Source organism: Gallinula chloropus (genome assembly GCF_964237585.1).
Source record: "Gallinula chloropus genome assembly, chromosome: 2".
Lineage (NCBI taxonomy): Eukaryota > Metazoa > Chordata > Aves > Gruiformes > Rallidae > Gallinula > Gallinula chloropus.
The window spans coordinates 74,028,878-74,048,798 of NC_140086.1; positions in this window are offsets into that span (position 1 = coordinate 74,028,878).

The window sequence follows — 19,921 nt, forward strand, 5'->3', positions numbered from 1 at the left end:
TAATTAATACCAGAAGCAGCAGGTGACATTATAGAATTATTTCATTTGCGCTATGATTAGTAACCCCCTGGATCTTCTGGTAATGTTCTTTGTTGTGCAAAAGTTTATCTAATTTTCTCCCATTTTGTCAAGGAGAAATAATTTTCAACAGTCAATAACCCAAAGTGAAAACTTTTTGTGAGAGAATATTTAATAGCTTCTGTGTGTGAAATTATAAGCCAAAATTCAATGTCTGGCCCTTAAATAAGCTATAACAGAGAGTACTCTAAGTGACTCTCAGTACTTCCAGAGGTGCCAAATAAATATGAGAATGTACTTTTTTTTTTCCTCAAACAGGAAATAGCTTCTTGAAATCTTGAAGTCAGTTTTTGTAATATTTTATTAAATTACATAATATGCAAACTAGAAAGTTTTAGATTATTATTTCATATGGTAAAGACAGCTCTTTGCAGCATAAAATTAACCTTCACAATATTAAAACATAATCAAAAGAATGAGAGTTAAAAAATAGTGAGCATTAACCTGACTAAATCTATACTGACAAAATATATGCAAATAAAAAGACCAATTAAGTAATTTGGAAGTCCAGAATAATCTCAAATATTTTTTTTCACTTTTAAGTACATCTGGAGAAATGGTTATCCTCACTATCAGTTTTGAAACAAGCTTGAGAGTCCTTCATTCCCAAGAGAGTAGACTGAAAGAACATATTCTTTCATCCTTTGATCCTATCAAGCCACACAGGTTTATAGCTTAATGAGAAAGAAAAAGGTCTTTCCCTACACATCTACCCCATGAACATTTGTCACTGAGAACTGACAAGCAGGTTGTCCAGAAACAGTCTATCTGATGTTATTCAGTTTGACCCATCACTCTTTAGAATTGCTGACTGTTTATGAAGGTGTCATTGATTGGCTACCCTTCCCACAACTAACCTTCCTTATTGCTTGGCATTTGATTTATTTTACTTTCTCAGCCTGTGGCAAGGTTGCCGAGGTAGCTTCACCACTGCTCATCCCCAGCAGAAAAGCCAGAAGATGGCTCTTGCTGGTTTTGGGACACGTGCACTCTGTTTGCATGGCAAGAAGCCACTGTCACACAGCAAAGAGCAGCAAGTTTTGGGGACACTAGGGCAGGCACATAGGTTGTGCAATCTAAACTTAGGTGTGCTAATGGATCACACTTGCTGGAGGCAGGAAATCTGCAGAAGTATTCATCAGAAAGAGACAGCAACCTCTCCTCAGGTTAAGGTCGTGCAAAGGATAGCCAAGGCTCAAAACTAAGCAGCATTGGCTTTGGAATTAGGATAAAACGGGAACATTTATGTGCTGAGTTAGTATACTACTTTTCCAGTTTTCTAGATATCATGGGAAGCTAAAAGCTGTCAGAGGTCTCAGGTACGAGAAGCAGATGGCTGAGAGAAGGCAGAGAACTGAATTAGTGCCCTTTGGGGCGGGTAGGAGAAAAGGGAAGGTGAAAGCTCTGCAGCTCCCCCTCCTCTGCAGGCAGGGTGGGCAGCAAGCACTGCCCAGCAAGACCCCCTGTAGCACAGACTCAAGCACAGGACCTGTGGCTGATGGCTGGGCTGGATGGGGGGAAGGCTACATGGGGGGAAGGAAGAAAACTAATAACAGAAATGTCAGGAGGTTTGGCAAGGTGTCATGGTTCAGCCCCAGGCAGCAATGGCTGAGTACCACACACCGCTCACCCCTCTCCAGGAGGAGAAACAGGCCCATGGGTTGGGACAGGGACAGCTACTGACCCTACACTGTGAGAGGGGAGCAACAATAGCGCCCGGGACAGAATGCACACACACACACAGTGATGACACAAAGTACTCTACCAACCCATGGAGGTGATAACACAGCACTGCACTGACATGAGGATGATCAACCAGCGCTCAGGCTGCCTCAGAGCTGGGGGGAGCCGCCCCTCCCTGACCAGCCCTTTGTGTGGGGGTATGGTGTGGAACTCACCCTGGGCCAGCTCTGCTCACCTGTGCTGGCTCCTTGGGGAAGGTAACTCCATCCTCGCTGGAACCAGGACACAAGGGGAGGTGCTGGTATGCTGAGAAGGATTAAAGGAGGACACAATGGGGGTTGGGATTATTTATGGGGGGAGGCAGTGGAGAAGATGCAAATCCAAAACCAGACATTAATTCTATTGCTGTTGTGAAGCCTGGGCTTTTGGGGTCCTGACATAGGGAAGTGATTTCACTCTCAGGCTGACTACCCAATCGACAGGATGTTTGTCTATTAAGAAATTAATTAATGAGGATTAAAAGCACAGGAAGTTTATCACAGCATTGAAAAGAAGTTGGGAGAGGTCTCCCTGGATAAACTTCCTTCTTTTACAGAACACACTCTCAATTCCACCGATGTCTTCTGCAGAAACAAACCAATTGCTGCCCCTGCTCAAGCGCACAGAAATATAATGAATCTTTTCCCAATTGCCGCCTTCTCTGATGAACAGAACTATCACCTCTGGATAAAGAATAAGGATTTCCTGAAATATGTCCTTGAGGTAATAAATGTCATCCTCTCTGAAAAGCAATCTCACCTCAAGATAACTAAATCTTTTTTCCATTTATCAAATATCAGAAAGATAACTATCCTTACTTGCTATTTAAATTCCTCCACAGAAATTGAATTCTCGCCTCACAAATAAAGATTGTTGCAATTATTTTCTCAAACAGTAAGCACCGTTCCAGTTTTTTAAAAAAGCAGCAGGAGTTGAGTGGAACAGCATAATCGGCAGACTGGGGGAACAAATCCATTTTATACTCTAGAAGAACTCTGGTGTAATTTTTTTTCCCTTTTGTTTTCCTTGTTGGGGGGGGATTTCTTAATTAACTGAGTATTATTTTCTAGCAAATTTTGAATAAGGTTCTTGGTGTGCCATAATTCTGATCTAAATAAAACAAGCTCACTTATAGCTCTGGTGTGCATTTGCATGTCATAGGTGTTTCAAATGTGTTCAGCTAAACAGAAAGATGTTTCTGAAGAAAAGGATTTATTTGTTTCCACTCCAAAACTACGCACACAAAAAAAAAAAATCAAAGTGGCTGGAATTATAAAAGCACTATGGTGGTCTGAGCACCATGAATCCAATGCCATGACAATTTTCTCTGAAAAGAAACAAAGCAAGAGAATTCTTTTCTCATTCTACAGTCAGTTGTTTCAGAGAAAACAGTGATAAATCATCTCTAATTCAACTGACATAAATCATTAAAAACAATCTACCTTCATTGTCTGAAGACAATAATGGATCTGCTTCAGAATACGCCATCTCAGAAAAATGTAAGTAGAAAGGATGTGTGTTTCTGCACTTATATATATTTTTCAAGCCATTTTTCTTGAATGCTATGGAAGTGCTCTTTGTTTTGTCAAGATCGAAGTTTGATATAACTTCATATTTAAAACCTTCTACAAAACTGAAACAATAGCCACACAGTTTGACATCTTTTTCTTTTCTTCTTTTTATTCAGTTTTAGTAGTGTCGAACTTATCATTTTCAATCATTCCTTTTAAAAATGGGGGTACTATATGAATTGACAAAAAATCCCTCTGTTTTTATTCTCCATTCCTTTCCTCTCTCCTGCTTTTTTTTAAATTGTCTCAGTGTCTGAAAGGAATACAAATTCTCTCCCGTGAGCCACAATTTGGTCATGCAACCCTGCTTCAGAGCTATGGTTTGCAAAGGCTTGGGCTATACCAAGCCCTCACAGCCTCTCCCAGCAGAGCAAGACTTTCCCAGGGCTAGAAAAGAAAGCCTGCCTTTCTGAAGACAAGCATGCACCTCATGTCCCTTGTTTTAAAATGATGCTGTCACATTTTCCAACTGATTGTATTACTGCATTTGTAAGAAAAAAATCCAAGTGTTTTTATGTACCTATAGAATGTTTCTGCAAGGATGCCAAGAGCCTGGCTCTAGCCTGGCTGCATTACAGAGACTGTGGCATTACATGGTAACAACATAGAGGAGACAAGATATTGCAGGAAGAGTGCTTCTTCCCTGATACATGGAGGGGATTGTTAACTGCGGAAGTCTGAAAATAGGTCAGGATTCTATCTGTATTCTCTAGCAGGTGGCTGGTATGTAATTTCTAGCTAAAGATACTATGTAGTGATTTAATTAATCAGTTAGGTTCTATAGACAGACCATAATACAAAGGCCATATGCTGTATCATAATATAGTGGCCAAGATATAGGTGATCACAAATACCTCATCAGTCACATATGTCTGCTTCTTCAGGTGTGCTAAACTGTGGGTTTTTTCAGGCTTCCAGGGCAGTATCTTCTTCTTGCTTTTTTGCATACATTACCATTATCTCAAAGAGCATGTTGGCTTCATCTCTGAAGTTTCAGTCAGCTCCTGTGGCGATATCAGCAGCACACAAGTGCTTTTAATAAGCTTTTGGAAAATGTAATGAGGAGGATGATTTCTCTTCAGTTCTGCTTGGCTTGGTGCTAGAGCACAACAATGGGATGTCGTCAGAATAAAAGTTTGAATCATGCCATCTCATTTGCTTCCTTTCATTAGTGTTTGGAGGAGGAGGGGGCTGTTGTGACAGCTGGTCAGCAGTGATTCAATTATATGCTCCGTTCTCTGGACTTCAGTTCAAGATGTCCTTTGGCAAGCTGAGCAACTGCTTGATGATGGATTTAATAGCTAGGATGTGATAGAGTAAGCAAAAGGACACAACTGATCTCGATATGTTTCTCAGGCAGCATGCCTTTGAAGGTGCACTACGAGCCACGTAACATCCATTTTACCAAAGGTTCCCATTAAATCTAATTCTCCTCTCCCTTATCTAGCCACAGTGATCTCTAACACGCACGCATGCACACAAACATGCACCGACTCCCTTTGGCATGTGCAATTGCAAAGGTGAAAATGAGAGGAAAATCCGTCTCACAAGTGCTACGGACTCAGGAATGGATCTGTGCTGATGTGAACTTTGATAACGGTCATATCTCAAGCAAGAGGGGGAACCTGTAAAGTACAAGTTCACCGAGGATGCTCATGTCAGCCCTGCAATTGTACAGAAAAGCGCACACACACACACCCCACACACCCCCCCCACCCCCACCCCGAGAGCTCAAATGACATCACTAAGCTCTGACTCCTCTGGGTGTCCAGGGCAGGCGAGCTCTCACAGAATCACGGAATCACAAGGTGGGAAAAGACCTTTAAGATCATCAAGTCCAACCATTCCCGTCCTACCTGATTTACCCTTTTTGGAAGAGAAATACCTCCTATTTCTATATCTGAGTGTGCCGGACTGTGCAGGAAAATCATTTATTCAGCCTTTGAGTTCAAAGCTTGGCTGAGAGCTCTCCTACCCATCTCAAACTCAGATAAAACTGAAGTCAGGCTTCTGAGAAATGAAGGCAGTGGAACAAATCATGAGTTAAACTGATATCTGTAACAGACAAGAGATCTCGTTAATATTTTGTAGTCTGTGCCTATCACTAGTCTTTCACTGATCCCCCCCGGCAGAGTCATGAGCTGAAGGAAGGATGGCTGCCAAGGGAGTCTTCTCTGCAGAAGAATGCTTCTTCTCACTTCTCATGCAAGAGTCCAACTTGCATAGCTGGGAGATTCAAGCCTTATCAGTTCTGCCAGATTTTCCTGAGGACTTTAAAGTGACTGAATAAATGATGTGGAGCAGAGACATTTACCATCTTTTTAGATACTTTTTACAAGCACTCTAGAAACTGACTTCGTGAGAAATGTGAACCAGATTCTCATGGAAATACGCTCTGAGCATTAGCAGGGCAGAATAATTCTGTTAGAAATCATAAAGCAGGAGACAACATCATTGCAGGTCAACAGGATATCTGTGAAAAAAAATTAAAATTATTCTATTTTGCCCTTTCTTTCAGAATAGAAGCAAATCAGTGCTGCTGTTATACTTGGGAGTGTCACAAGTAAGAGTGTTTCAAGTAATAGCTTCTCCTAATTCCTAGGGTTTTTTTTAAAATGAGGAATAATTTAGTAGTTACAGTATAACTATACTATACTAACAAGTATACTAACTATACTGTAGCAATTAGTATAGCAACTATAGAGAATAACAGGCCCATATTTGTTGTGTATGACAGTAACTAGCTAAAGCTGGCAGATATTTTTCTGACATTATTAATGAAGGTAACCAGTGTCATAAAATCTCCTAGGACAAAAAGTGTCAGGGAAATAGGCATCATAGTGCTAGAAGGCTTCAAATGAATTTTATTACCATTGGGCAAAAAATTTTAAATAACATTCCTATAGAAATTTGGCATACCTTTTTCTTATCTAATCTATGCCCAAAGATAATTTCCACATTTCAGTGACATTTTTGGGGGAGGTTGACTTATTGACAGAAAATTACTGAGCTTCATAAAATCACACTAATGGTTGGGGGAAAAAAAACATATCACAAATAGGTAAAATTTGAAAAATGGTGATCAAGTGACTAGATACAACTGAGTAAGGACAGCAAATCATGGTGTCTGCCAGGTCTCATCACAGTATTTTGCCAATTGTGATTTAAATGTACTTGATTATGATTGTGCCTTACTGTAGGAGCCACTTTGGAAATTTTTTTAGAAGGAGATCTGCTAGAAAAAAGAAACTGTTTTAAAAATATTTTAATGTATTGGGTTTTAATACTTGTAGTATTCTAGAAGTAAGTCTAGAAAAGGGTCTCATAGAATCATAGAATGGTTTGGGTTGGAAGGGACCTCAAAGACTATCCCGTTCCAACCCACCTGCCATGGGCAGGAACACCCCCCCCAGACGGGGTTGCCAGAACCCCATCCAGCCTGGCCTTGAACACTGCCAGGGCGGAGGGGCCAGCCACAGCTTCTCTGGGCAGCCTCTTCCAATGTCTCACCACTCTCATAGAAAAGAATTTCTTCCTAGCATCTGATCTAAATCTGCCCTCTTTCAGCTTGAAGCAACTGCTCCTTGTCCTAGGAAAACAGGAAAGTTTAATTGCACTGTTGTGAAAATGCTAGTTTTCTTCTTAAACAGAAGCTCAGAGTTTTTACTTTCATTATACTTCTATCTATTTGGAATATTTGGGTTTATTGCTCTTACTTACATAAAGACTATTTTTAACTGGTGTACCTCAGTCTTATATTCATTTTTATATAACTTGGATGTTTCTTTACATGACACTATTTCTCTGGAATGGTTAGAGTCTTATCAAAATGACTGTTTAATCGTTGTTTAGTTCATTATTTTCATATCACTCTGATGACTCCTCAGGGAAGCTGACACCTGTCAGATGTTCACTTTTCTAAAATGTGCTTCTGTAGTATTGCATGCATTAATTTTTAAAGCGGGACAATGGTGTTTAATCTCAGTATTTTCTGCTTTATAAGCACAAGACTTCATCTAAAGTTTCTAATTCATCATACCTAGTTTTGAGCTACTGTGATATTACAGAGAGTTTTGAAATGGTCAGGTATAAAGCAGAAATCCTGAAGCAGAATAATTATAATAATCCTTTCACTAATGCATGACACATATCTTCTTCAGGGAAATAGACCTTATATAAAAATCTGTTTCCTTCACTTTAGCTCCAATTCAAATTTTGACTAGAAAACTGAAGGAATGTTTTCCAGCATGCAAAACCTTGGGAACACATTAACTGTCCTCACACCACTCAGATAATATGCTTCTCCTGTTACATTCTGTGCTTAGGATGTGGTAAAAGGAAGTGAAGTAGCTGGTGCCCACAGAAATGAAACCATGAACAGAGCTGTTGAGCATCCTGTTGAGGCACCTGGGAGCAGTTCTTCTTACAGGCACACTGCCCCAAGCAGTGAAGACAAATGCAAAACCTTCCTCAGAGAACGATGTATTGGATGTCCTCAGGAAAAATGTTTAAATTCTAAATGCTAGATCTGCTAACAGGAAGGTATAGTCAAACCACTGGCGCTGACTAATATGTCTTCTTGTATCAGAAACAGAGGGAGGAACTGATTCACTTCATCCCTGTTTCTGTACTTACCGCTATGAATCCACGAACAGATGCAAACAGCACAGCGTCCTGCCTCCAGCTGCCAGAGTTACCTTCCCCGAGCAGCCAGCACAGCTGAGCCGAGCTGGCCCAGGTCATTTTCCACACCACATGACATCACACTCCTGTAAAAAGGGCTGGTCACAGAGGGGCGTATCCATGAGGCACTGGGGCAGTCCGAGTGCAGTCAGGTGTTGGGTGGGTCATTGCATCAGTGCAGTGTTATCACCTCGTCAGGTTGGTAAAGAGCTCCGTGTCATCACCCTGTGTGTGTGTGTGTGTGTGTGCATTCTGCCCCGGGGGGCTGTTGGTGCTCCCCTCTGGCCGGGCTGGGTCAGTAGCTGTCCCTATCCCACCCTGCAGGGCTCTGTCTGTTTCTCCTCCCAGAGAGAGGTGCTCAGCCGCTGCCTGGGGCTGAACCACCACACACAGTACTTAATAGCAAGGCCATAGTATGAAAAGGACATGACCCCAAAATAAAACACTGCATCTGCACTGAAGGTTATGTGATGAAAAGCTGATACATGTCTGTTCAACTGCTGGTTCTCACACCACCTCAACAAGCATCACAGGTTCCCACTTCTCCCAGCAAGGATTGGCTTCTGAGGCAATCTGCTGGCGGTGAGGTGGATGGCTGCCACTGCTTCTCTACCCATACCTACGTTTGGATGTTATGAGACACGGAGTCCTCTGAATTTCTAATACTGAGGAGAAATTTAACTGCATGGGAACTCAAAAGATGGGCAAGAAGATCAGGTGATGAGTTTTTCCCCTCTGATACAACACTGGACCTCAAGGAGATGTTGTGAACATTTTCTTGTGCTCAGAGTAGAGGATGAACATAATCTCTTTGCCATCACAGTGACATAGTTTTTTGCAACCAAAGACTAGAAATGCTTTTTCAAGTTTTTCAAACACATACAATTGCAGACTATCTCAGAATACAGGAAATGTAAACATTATTTCAACATTTTCCAGCAAAAAGATACTAGATAGATTCTGTCATTTTATTTCTTTGGATTAACACTGTTTCATCAGGCAAAAGTCTCAGCTGGAGTATTCAGTACTCTTCAGTGAATTATCCTGAATTAGGTGGGACACTCATTCTATCACGACTGAGGTGAAATTAGGATATTTATAAGTAGACAGTCAAAACAAACAAACAAAAAACCCATAACCCAACCTGTAGTTTCTAAGAAACCTTTTGTTTCTAGCAATGGCACTGCTAGGAAGTGCCATTGGGCTTTTGAATAGGTTTAAACTCTGAAATGCCTTAACACTTTTGAAAACAGGATCTGGACTTCTAATTGACTCAAATACAGTAGGAAATTGTACAGAGGGTTAAGCTAGATATGCAATTTTTTTTTAATTGACATGCTTCTCAGAACCATTTTAGGACACACACCTCTTGGGTTTTGACTGAATATTTTATGTACAGTATTGTTGTGAGCCCATTAATCATCATTTTTGCTCTATTGCTCCCACCTGGAAAGAACGAGCCTGTAATTGAAAAGGCAAATTTAGCATTTATATTGGTAATAACAGAGTTTCATTGCCATTCTCCTCAAAAAGAATTTGAACATTATGTTGAACCATATCTCATTGACAAGTGAATGGAAGGGAAGTAAAGTTTTCTCATTACCAGGCCCCCATGAGCTAAGTCATTTGTTTGTTGAACAGAGCCTTCTATTGTGTTGTAACAATTACTTTTACTCCCAGATATGATAACTCTTTGAAGCAGTACCTGGGAGACACACGTGGTCTGCATTAGGAGAGTAGTAACACAGTATTGGCTGATTAGACCAATCTCGTTTGCTATGCACCTGATATTTCATTATGGGGTTTTTTTTCTTCTAATGGTGAAAAGCATGGACTCTGCTTCAAACACTTTAACTCAGGAGACTAAATTACTTAAATACAAGATGAAGTTTGAGATTATAAATTTCTTTTAGCAACTTACATTGAAAACCTAATGCTGTGCTTTAGCATTTTTAGCTAGGTTGAGATTAGAACCGAGTTTGAATAGAGGCATCTTATGTTGGCAGGTATGGATGTAAGTTATTCTAAGATACCTTTTCAGGCTAAAAACTTTCAGTAAGCTCCTGAATCACACACTGTGATTGGGAGAAGGAGGATTAGGAGGACAGTGAAACAGCCTTCATTTATCATAAACTACAGCTAGAATTTAAAGATAAGACACATGAAATACAAGATGGATGGATCATTCTGAGAAATTATTAGTATCATAAAGTCTACAAAATTACAGACTGCAACAAAGTGGGTTTGCTACTTTTCAGTGCTCTGTGCAGAGTAAATGCGGATGTGCACCTAAAGTAGCAAACCAATCCAAACTGTACCTTTAGTTATTGTCTCAGGGAAGCATTTTCTTAAGCAGCATGGACTTTAAAACATTTTGGTGGCTAGGGTTATGCTTGAGTGTTGGGGTTTTTTTTAATGACCAATCTGTACTTGTCACTAGTAACCCCTTTATTGTTATGTAAGGTAGTAATCCCTAAATAAAGTTGCATCAGCTATCTTCCATGAATTGAGAGTAATACACATTGGAGGGGAATGAAAAAAAAAAAGTAACTGTAAAACTTCTATGTGTTCATATTCAAACAAAAATCCCATACAGATTCTGATACAAATTTCTGTTTTGCTGAGCCATCCTATGGTTTTATTCATTGTACAGTAAAAGTGAGCCCCTTGACTTCAGACATTGATCAATATGCCAATAGACTTGATGAGAAAGTCTTGTGCCCTGAATGTGAAATAAAATGATCCTGACAAAGAAGGGAATAGAAGATTATACTGCTATACAACTGCATGATTCTAAAGAATCTAAAAGCTTCTTTTTTTGCTTCTCCCCTCCCACCTGGAGAGAAAATGAATAAAAAAGAAAAATCTGTTATGCACACAGTGCTCACCTTTGAAACCTTCTGCTCACACAAGCAAGAAGAGTGCAGAGTCTCTTACCCATCACGGTTATCTGGCCTGCAGAGCAGCACTGGATTTCAAGGCATGGAGGCAGAAGCCACTCTAAAAAGTTCTGGCCTCTTCCATATCCACAGAGTTGCTTCAGACAACCAAGCTTTTTTATCTACATCTGTCCACTAAAAGACCTCTCTGCATGCATCTGGCAGGTACCCCATTCATCTGCACAAGATATTTGGTGATGCTCAGTTCCTGCCTCTCTTTCCTGTGCACTGAAGATATGAAGGATAAATGCGGTTCATATACCAGTATTTGAGCTGTGCCATCCATTGGGCATCACTAGGGCTCATCTCCTCTACCAGCTGCTAGTCTGAGTTTTATATGTCTGGGTAATGCGAGGGCACTGCAAGAAGCCATGCTTCAGCTGCCCTTGCTGATTTTCTGACCCCACTGGGGAGGGCTCTCCACACTGCTCACAGGCACCTTTACACATTTCACAACAATGAGGCTCAGCAAGAATCCTCTACATACCCTGAGGAGGGTATCTGCAGCTTGATCCCTCTTTCTAGGATGGTCAGGACCAGCAACTCTTTTCAGCCTTCTCACTATTTTCCATTCCAGGCAAGTCAAATATTTTGACTCTCCCGTTTGCCCTTTCCTGGCAAAAAAACCCCAAAAAACAACAACAAAAAAAAAGCCCAACCCTAACTATTTCATACTCTTTCTCCTCTGATCACTACCAGGAGAGGGAAGAATATTTCCCACCCCATGGGACAAAGGGTCTGCATGTCACACAGCACCTGAAACTGTGAAGGAGGTGACTGTGGCAAGCAGGAAAGAAGAGATTAGTAGTTCCATGAAAGAAAAACCGTGTTCATCCTAATGTTACCTTGTGTCACCCTGCGCTGTGCGCGCCAGACTCGGCCTGCTCTACCAATGCAGCCTAATGAGAACAGGCAGCTGGCAGCTGCCTCAGCTCAAAAAGTGGTCTGAATCTGATCTGAAAGCACCTCTTTGGTTGCCAGACTCCTCTAACACAGGTTCTGAAGAACCCTTTCTGCTTTTGAAGAAACTCCTCTGTCGTTTTCTCTCCAGATTTCCGGGGCTAAATCAGGATTTCTGAATCACGCTTATGAATAGCTGTGAATTGCCAGGAGACACCAGGTGTGACAGCCGCTCTGCAAGTGACAGCCGCTCTGCAAGTATGCACAGATCTCCGTACGGTGGTAAATGGATTCAAGATTAGCTTGTCCTTCCCTATGAACCTGTGAAAATTCTCTGCAGATACACAGAAAGACATATTAGCAATCTGTTTTCAGATTATGACTGCGATTAAATTTTCTGAAGTCTTCCACTTGCTCCACCTGGGAATCATCATCTCAAAGGAAAATGCAGAAGCACCTTACCACCCAACAGTTGTCTGTTAAGCACAGGATTATGAAGTTGAAGTTTTAGAATTATGCAGAAGTTTTCATTATGAGAAGAGTTGCAATATTAAATTGTTCACAGGCAGGTAAAAGTCATCACATCCAACTATACAGAGAAGGGTAATAATGTCCATATGATTTCTAAAGTATTCCTCAACAGTTTGAAATGCACACCAGACTGACAAGATGAAGGCAAAAGGTATTTTTTTTTCCCCAAGTGTGTTGTCTTTGGAAAAAACTGTTCAATTCCTGGCTTTCATCTGCCTTTAATAACCTGTAAACTAAATTTTGTATCTTATAAAAGTGATTTAAATAGGATTTGATGGAACAAGCTCCTCTGTCCATGTAAGGTTTGCAATATAATTCACTTTCTTACACAGATCACAAAACGATTAATTTGCAAATCAAAGTAACACCACAAAGAGCAGCATTTATTAATGAATCAAACCCAGGTGGTAGGTAAGTATACTGAAAAGCACTTGCAAATAGAGCCAAATAAGTGTTGTGGAGAAATTTTAGGGTTCCCACCCAAACTCAGCACTAGTGTGAGAGTGACTGCACACATTTATGTAAGACACTACATATTACAAGTGTCCTGCCCAGTGTGGGATCAGACATTTGTGCTCTTGCATCTTATTCACGCTCTGATGGAGATACTTCATGGAGAACGGTTGCTTGAAGTCTATAAAACAGTACAAGCACTATATGGCTTCAGTGAACTTACTTCACTGCTGTTATGAGGCAAGAAACTGTTCTTCATCCTTGGAGAGATGCAAAATGTTCGGTTTTCAGACCTATTTGCTACCAGACAAACAAATAAAAAACCCACACACATACATGCACACAAAAGTCAAAAAAAAAAAAAAGATTATGACAATCCTGAGCTAACCTTTTGGCCACAAAAGTTCTTTCACCTATGTAGGGTGCTGAGTTGCAAATTCTATGCTACTAGGTCAGTTTTTACACTTAAAAAGATAATCCAGACAGATCCTCAGGGAGATTGGAGAGGAAGTCAACAAGTTGATCCTCCTATGAAAGGGAAATAACAGCAGCTCTTTCCAATAGCGAAAAATCTCCTTCTTGGTTGATCCTCAACGGGGATAATCCTGAGCTAATCTAAGATTTTAGCATTTAAAGCACGCAAAGGGGAAAGAGCTACACTGAAACAGTCCTCTGGTAGCTTGCATCAATCCAGAAAGCCTGAGCCTGTAAACATATTATAATTACAAGAGGAATATGGCTAAATGTTGGTACTAAAGGTTAGCTGTAAATAATTGTTGTAATTTGTATTCAGGGGGAATTTAGCATTCCAAGTAGCCATAAAACAGAGCTCTAATATTCTTACAGCAATTAAAACCATGTAAACAGCCTACATAAAATGCTGGAAAATAAACAAAGTTCTTCTTTCAGCAATGTGCAGCCTGAATTTGAATACAGTTCAGTCACTTCCTTCAAATAAGTGCTGAAGTAAAGTCAGTGTCATTGGTCCTTTTTCTGTGGCTCCATTAGAAATCACATTAGTGGATGAAGGAATAGGAGCACTGGTCTGCATCATCCAAGTCCAAGTGAACTGATAGCACACCGCTGACAAGATGATGCCCTGACTTTTGTCATCTTGAAGTCTGCAAGTGCTCTAGATTATATTAAGCTTCTGCTTACTGACTCGAATCTTATTTGGTTCCCTTTCTTCAATAATCCTGTTCCTCAATTGGACAAGTGGGGAATAATTATTGCGTGTTCACCATGTTCTAAGTGGTTTTTTTGAAGCCCTCTAAATAAATTAGCACTTGTTCCATTCCACTGAATTAGTATATATGATACAAAACATTGATTCAGGAAACTAATTTTCACAAATCATTTTCTCTTTTCTCTTTTAGCATTTATCAATACTTAATAATGAAAACATGGAGTTTCAAATTTATTTCTATTTCGGGTTTGTGGTACAATTTCAGTCCTTACTGTAGAAGACCTTAAGGAAGATTTTAAAGTAAATATCCCAGCGCATATTCTTCATTTATATGTCAATATCCACTAACTCTGTGGATACTAAACCATCTTTTTTTACTCCTGCAGATTTTTTATACAGTTCCCTGCAGAAAAGTTACCAGAATCTTGTCTACTTATTTTACACTACAGCTCTTCAGTACTTCTGGAGCAGTTAGCTAGTGTTTTTTTGTGTCACTCCAATTTCCTTGAATCCAAATGAAATATCAATTACTTAATAACAACGTTCCTAATTATTACAAGTTGTCATTTTTAGTACCTTTTTAGATGGCCAAGTTTTTGACAAATGTTGTGATTAAATAGCCTAATTGAAATTACAATTTTCCTCTGTTTCTATTAGATGACTAATACATTTTGCACCTGACCTAGATTTGTATAAATTTTAGACTGTAAGTGTAGTAACTGAGTCAAAAAAGGAGTATTAAGACATTTTTAAGGAGTAACCCACACACAAGGGAGAAAAAAATCAGTTTACTTGTCAGCATTGGGAACAGTAATATGAATTCTCTCTCATATTCGCACACACCGTGCTTGTACTACTAACTTCCTTTTTTTTCTTATTACTTGGTAAGCTGGCAGCAGTTCACTGTTGTTCCATGCTTTTATTTCCCTGGCAGCTTGGCTCTTTTGCCTGGTTACGTTAAAAGTGAAGTATTGGTTTCCAGCAGAACCTAAGACTAGGCTGGGAAGTCCCCAGTCATATTGACTCTTCAGATAGTCCCATATGGCAGAAGCTGAATTTCCATTGACATTGGATGCAACAGCTTCAACCAGCCAAGTTCCTGAGACTTGAAGGATTTGGCTCTACAGAATACAACTGCATTCATTGTTCACAGGTTAGGGACTACTATGCCCATAAATTACACCACCTTCACAGGCACAGGCATGAACCCCCTCTTGCAGACTTCCACCCCCTTCTTGTCCACCAGAAAGGAAAATGCAGTAACATCATTCCATCACGAAAGCACACAGCATGTGTGGCTGGCTCAAAAATAGCACAAATTAACCATAATTTCTGGGCATATTCAGGTATTCCATTATTGCTACCTCATCAGGTCACTTCTCAAGAGCCTAAAGTCCATTTGGAGAAGAGCTCTAGGCAGGATGGCACGAAAGTCAAAGATAAAAGCTCAGGGGCCTGTCAGGGAGGACAGGACGATAGGGTCAGAACTGCATGATGAACTGAAAGATGACCCAAGACTGGACTGCAAGCCATCCTTTCCCATTCAACCTTGAATCTCCCTCCTGGGGGCAGCCAGTTGATACACTTCAAAGTAAAATCCATCTCCTCTCTGTAATTTAAACAGTGTTGGATGAACTAGCCGAGCAGGGAAATCATGTCTGTCCACATGAACCACTTGTTTCTCTGGACCCCTGTTGAGTAGACTCCTACAATTGCAGCCTTTGAAATGTCTAGGAAGAAATAAAAAAAAAATATCTAGGATATGAAGTGGTCTGCTTCCCTTCCCTCTTCATCAAAAAGTTGAAATTTTAAATAGGATTAGGAAAATGAATGTTTGACCAAATTATAAAAGACTCCTGTTTTCAGTTCAACATCTGTTGCTTCCTTTAAGAGGTTTGGGGTGTTGTCAAGGGGTTTATTTTTTTTTTAACCGAGCTCTTTTTTTTTTTTTTTAATTGCTATTGCTCTATGATATGGGTATAATTTAACACACTAGAATGGTATAATGACCAGACACTGCATTGCTGCTTCACAGAAGAATAGGACACAGCTGCCTGTGCTTTGTACAAGCAAAGCATTGAAAATAATAGCCTTGTGATGAAAGCACATTGAGCTGTTAATCACTTTCTAATATTCTTTGCACAGAAATATTCTTGAGATATCTGAAATTAGACACAAGAGGCAAGAGAAGGCATTGTTTTTAAGTAGCCATGTGGCAGCTATGGCCATCTAACTATATATGTGCAGAAATTGTTCTACTTGAATCCACAGTAGAAAGAATACCAAGTCCTTCTCTGCATTGAATCCATAATTTTCATTTCAGAAAAGTAAGTCCCAAAGAAGATGATGATTCAGATATGCCAGTGTTTAAATTGTGTATGTTATTGGGATGACTTCAGATGTTGGGGAAAGTATAAAGGTGTAAACTTAAGATATGTATCATGGGAGAGACAATGAAAGAAAAAAAAATTTGAAAAATTAAAGGGTCTGGACAGACTCGGAGACAAAATGTACACTTACTGTCTATGGCTCTACTGTGAAATATTTCAAACATGACTTTTCCAGACAATTTAACCTTCTTTAAGAAAGTTAAGGTTGCATTCATCTTACATTTATCAGTCTCTTGTGTGCATTAAAAAAAGAATGGTTTGGACAGAGAGGAAAAATAAAGCTTTGTGTAAAGGACAAGCATTCATTAACATATACCTGTTTATTGGAATAATCTGGGGATTTAAGATAAAGAGCATTAGATATGCCCTACTGGATCAGGCCAAGGGTCCATCCTACTCAGTATTTGGTCTCCAGTAGCAACAACAGTAGATGCTATTCTTTGAAAGCATGCCAGCCTGCCCACTCTTGGTTGTCTGTCCTCTGCACACTTTCTTAGCACCCACAGCGTGAGGTTGTTTTTTGCTTGGTTTTTTAAAGGGAACTGCCTACTCCCATCTGTTTAGGAACCTACTGGATGTGAATATCTATCCAAAGTTTTTTTTCAGCCTCTCAACACAACCTGGTTTCCTATCCTCCCTTTACATGAAGTTCCTGACACTCACGGCTGCATGTGGGCAGAACTTTCTCTTATCCAACCTGAACTGGTCTGATAATTTCCTCAAGTGGCCCCTGTCTGTAGTACTGTGGGATTTGGTGAACAGCAGCTCAGCATTCATTACTGCCCTCATGGTTTCTGAAACTCAGCCACATGTCCCTACCCTCAGGCCTCTCCACTCTAAACTGAGCACTCTTGTCCTTTCCTCAACATGTCTCTTCTAAGCTGTTAAGCAGTTTAGCTGCTTTAGTCTACCTGCTTTACCTCTGCTGCATCCTTCTTTCAGTCACAGACAACACAAAGTCATGCTAGCAGACCCAGGACTTGAGTGAGGGCCAGCAGACAATTAGAATGGATGCAGAAGAGCAGCAAGCTGGGATGAAGCAACACTGGGTCCCTTAGAGCATGCTATGCCACATACCTTCCGAACATCAGGCCGACAAGAGTGAAGGAAGGGGAACTTTTTGAAGAAGTAGGCATATTTTCCTATGTTACTATGTAAAATCAACTTAAGGATGGGGCTGTACAGGTTCCCCATCCTTTCCTAATGAGTCATAAATGCTAGACTTGAATGCATCAAGTGCCTGTGTGCACTGTGCATTTCATCACTGTCCACAGTTTTCCTTCTGTTTTGATCCTGAAAGCATGATGAGCATGAAGTGGGAAAAATAGTGTCTCAAATTAAAGCACCACATATCCAAACTTGTCTTGCCTGTGGGGTGAACTCCAACTCAAATCTGCAACTTGACATCAAGCTCTCATTTGATGCATTTCCTATAGTAAATCAGATTATTAACCTCATAGACGTATTTTCTCATAACACAGCCTCTCAGCTTCTAATGTGAGTAAGACAAATTCATTAGGAGCACAGAAGTGAAGTCCCACAGCACGGTAGCTTTTCTGATACTGCATTTTCAAGCCTTAGCTTGCCCTTTTTGGGAGGTTCTAAAGTATATAATGAAATAATATCAACTTTTCCAAAAAATTACAAATTAAATTGACTAGCACACAATCATTTGCAAATTATTCAAATGCATTTGTAACACAGAGTTTGAAATTCATGCTGCATTACTCAGTCACCCAGCTTATTCATATGGGAGTAATGAAACTATCATCTGACTTGCATGTTAACTAGTCCAATACAGATCAAAGTCTGTACCTGACCTTTGCCAAGCTTTTTTTTAGATTGAGCTGTAAGTTTCAAGATTCTGGCCAATTTAAGAGTAAGGAGATTTGCAAAACTAGCCACCAGAGCAGTACCTGTAAACTTTTATACCGTGCATGTAATTAAAAATTTGCTTCCATCTTTGAGCATTCACGCTTCAAAAATGTATTTTCCATGCATTTTGTTACAAAAATTTAAAAAATTAAGCATTTTTGAACAAAGGTTGTCACAGTCAAATTAAGACTAGCCCTCAAGCAAAAATCCACTGGGCATAGCGTAATAATTCTGAAGTATAATTGAAATCTGTTTTTTGAACTTAAGCTTCATACTTAATTTCAGGTAGGTGTTTTCCATGTTGAGTGCCACACAAATAAAAAAATAAATGAATTCTAACTAAGGTGAAGGAATGATCAAGCTTTATGTTCTTTATAAAATGTGGAAGTTTGGTCAGACTGTTCACAGATTTGCTGAACAGCAGCTGTTATGTCAGCCAGCTCACATTTTACCTTACTGTAACTGTAACAGCTGTAACAGTCACCCAGAGACATCAGTCATGCATGGAGGTCATTTCTTGGAGGTGTCCAATGACAGTGTTCGATTCAAAGTAGAGTGCACAAGAGAAGTTGCAAATATATACAAATAACAAAAAGACATTTAGGTTTTGCACATTTCGATGACAACATAAATGCAAAAAAGCCTTCTTAAAAGACCAGTACATCTCTATTTTGCTTCGTGACTAAACAAACTGAACACCTGTATTCAGAATGTTCGTTTCCTTCTATTTCCATCTAATAAAGCTGCTATCAATGTTTCTATCCAAAACGGATTTGAGGGAAAAAACCCAACAAAACAGCAATACACACGACAAGATCTCAGTGCAGCAGCTTCAAATTTATGGTTTACAAGGCAGCATTTTGCTTGCAAGATCTGCTGATGATAGTCTTAACTACAGGAAATTAAATGGCAGAAAACAAAGCTAACAGCATTGCTCAGAGTGTTACTGGCTCAGCATTGCTGCCTGTGACACAAAGGAGCACAAGAACACTGCTGCAGGGAGCATTAACTCACACATTCACCAGGTATCTCATATGTGTGACCAGGTATGGAAAAAAGAATATTCAGATACAGTGCTGTTCGTTTCAATGCTGTAACTCCGGATGGTTTGCTGCCAAAACACTTTGCAGTGAGAAAGGAAACCATTGTTAATAATAATAGGATTTGCTCTTGCACTATCAGCCAGGATATTGCCTGAAATGATGACTCACAAAATCACTGTCAAAGGCAGTTTTATTTACATCAAAGACATTATCAAAGATCTCTTTTTCTTTTCTAATACTTTCTTTTGTTTTGCAAATCATCTTTAACAGACTGAAAGGCATGCTTATCCTTGTGAGGGTGGGGGGACAGGGAAAGACACAAAATAATGCGAAGAAGTAACTCCTGAGATTTAAGAACAACCACCCAAATCAATCACCTCCAAAAAACAGCCTGAGGAGATCTGAAATTTCAACCCACGGTCACAGCTGTGCTTCTATGTCAAAACTGGTCCCAAAGTTCATTTTGGTTCTAAAATACGCCTATGAATAAATGGCATACTTGCACAGCAGAAATTACTCCTGTATGCATGGGTCAAGTTCTTTCTGCTGC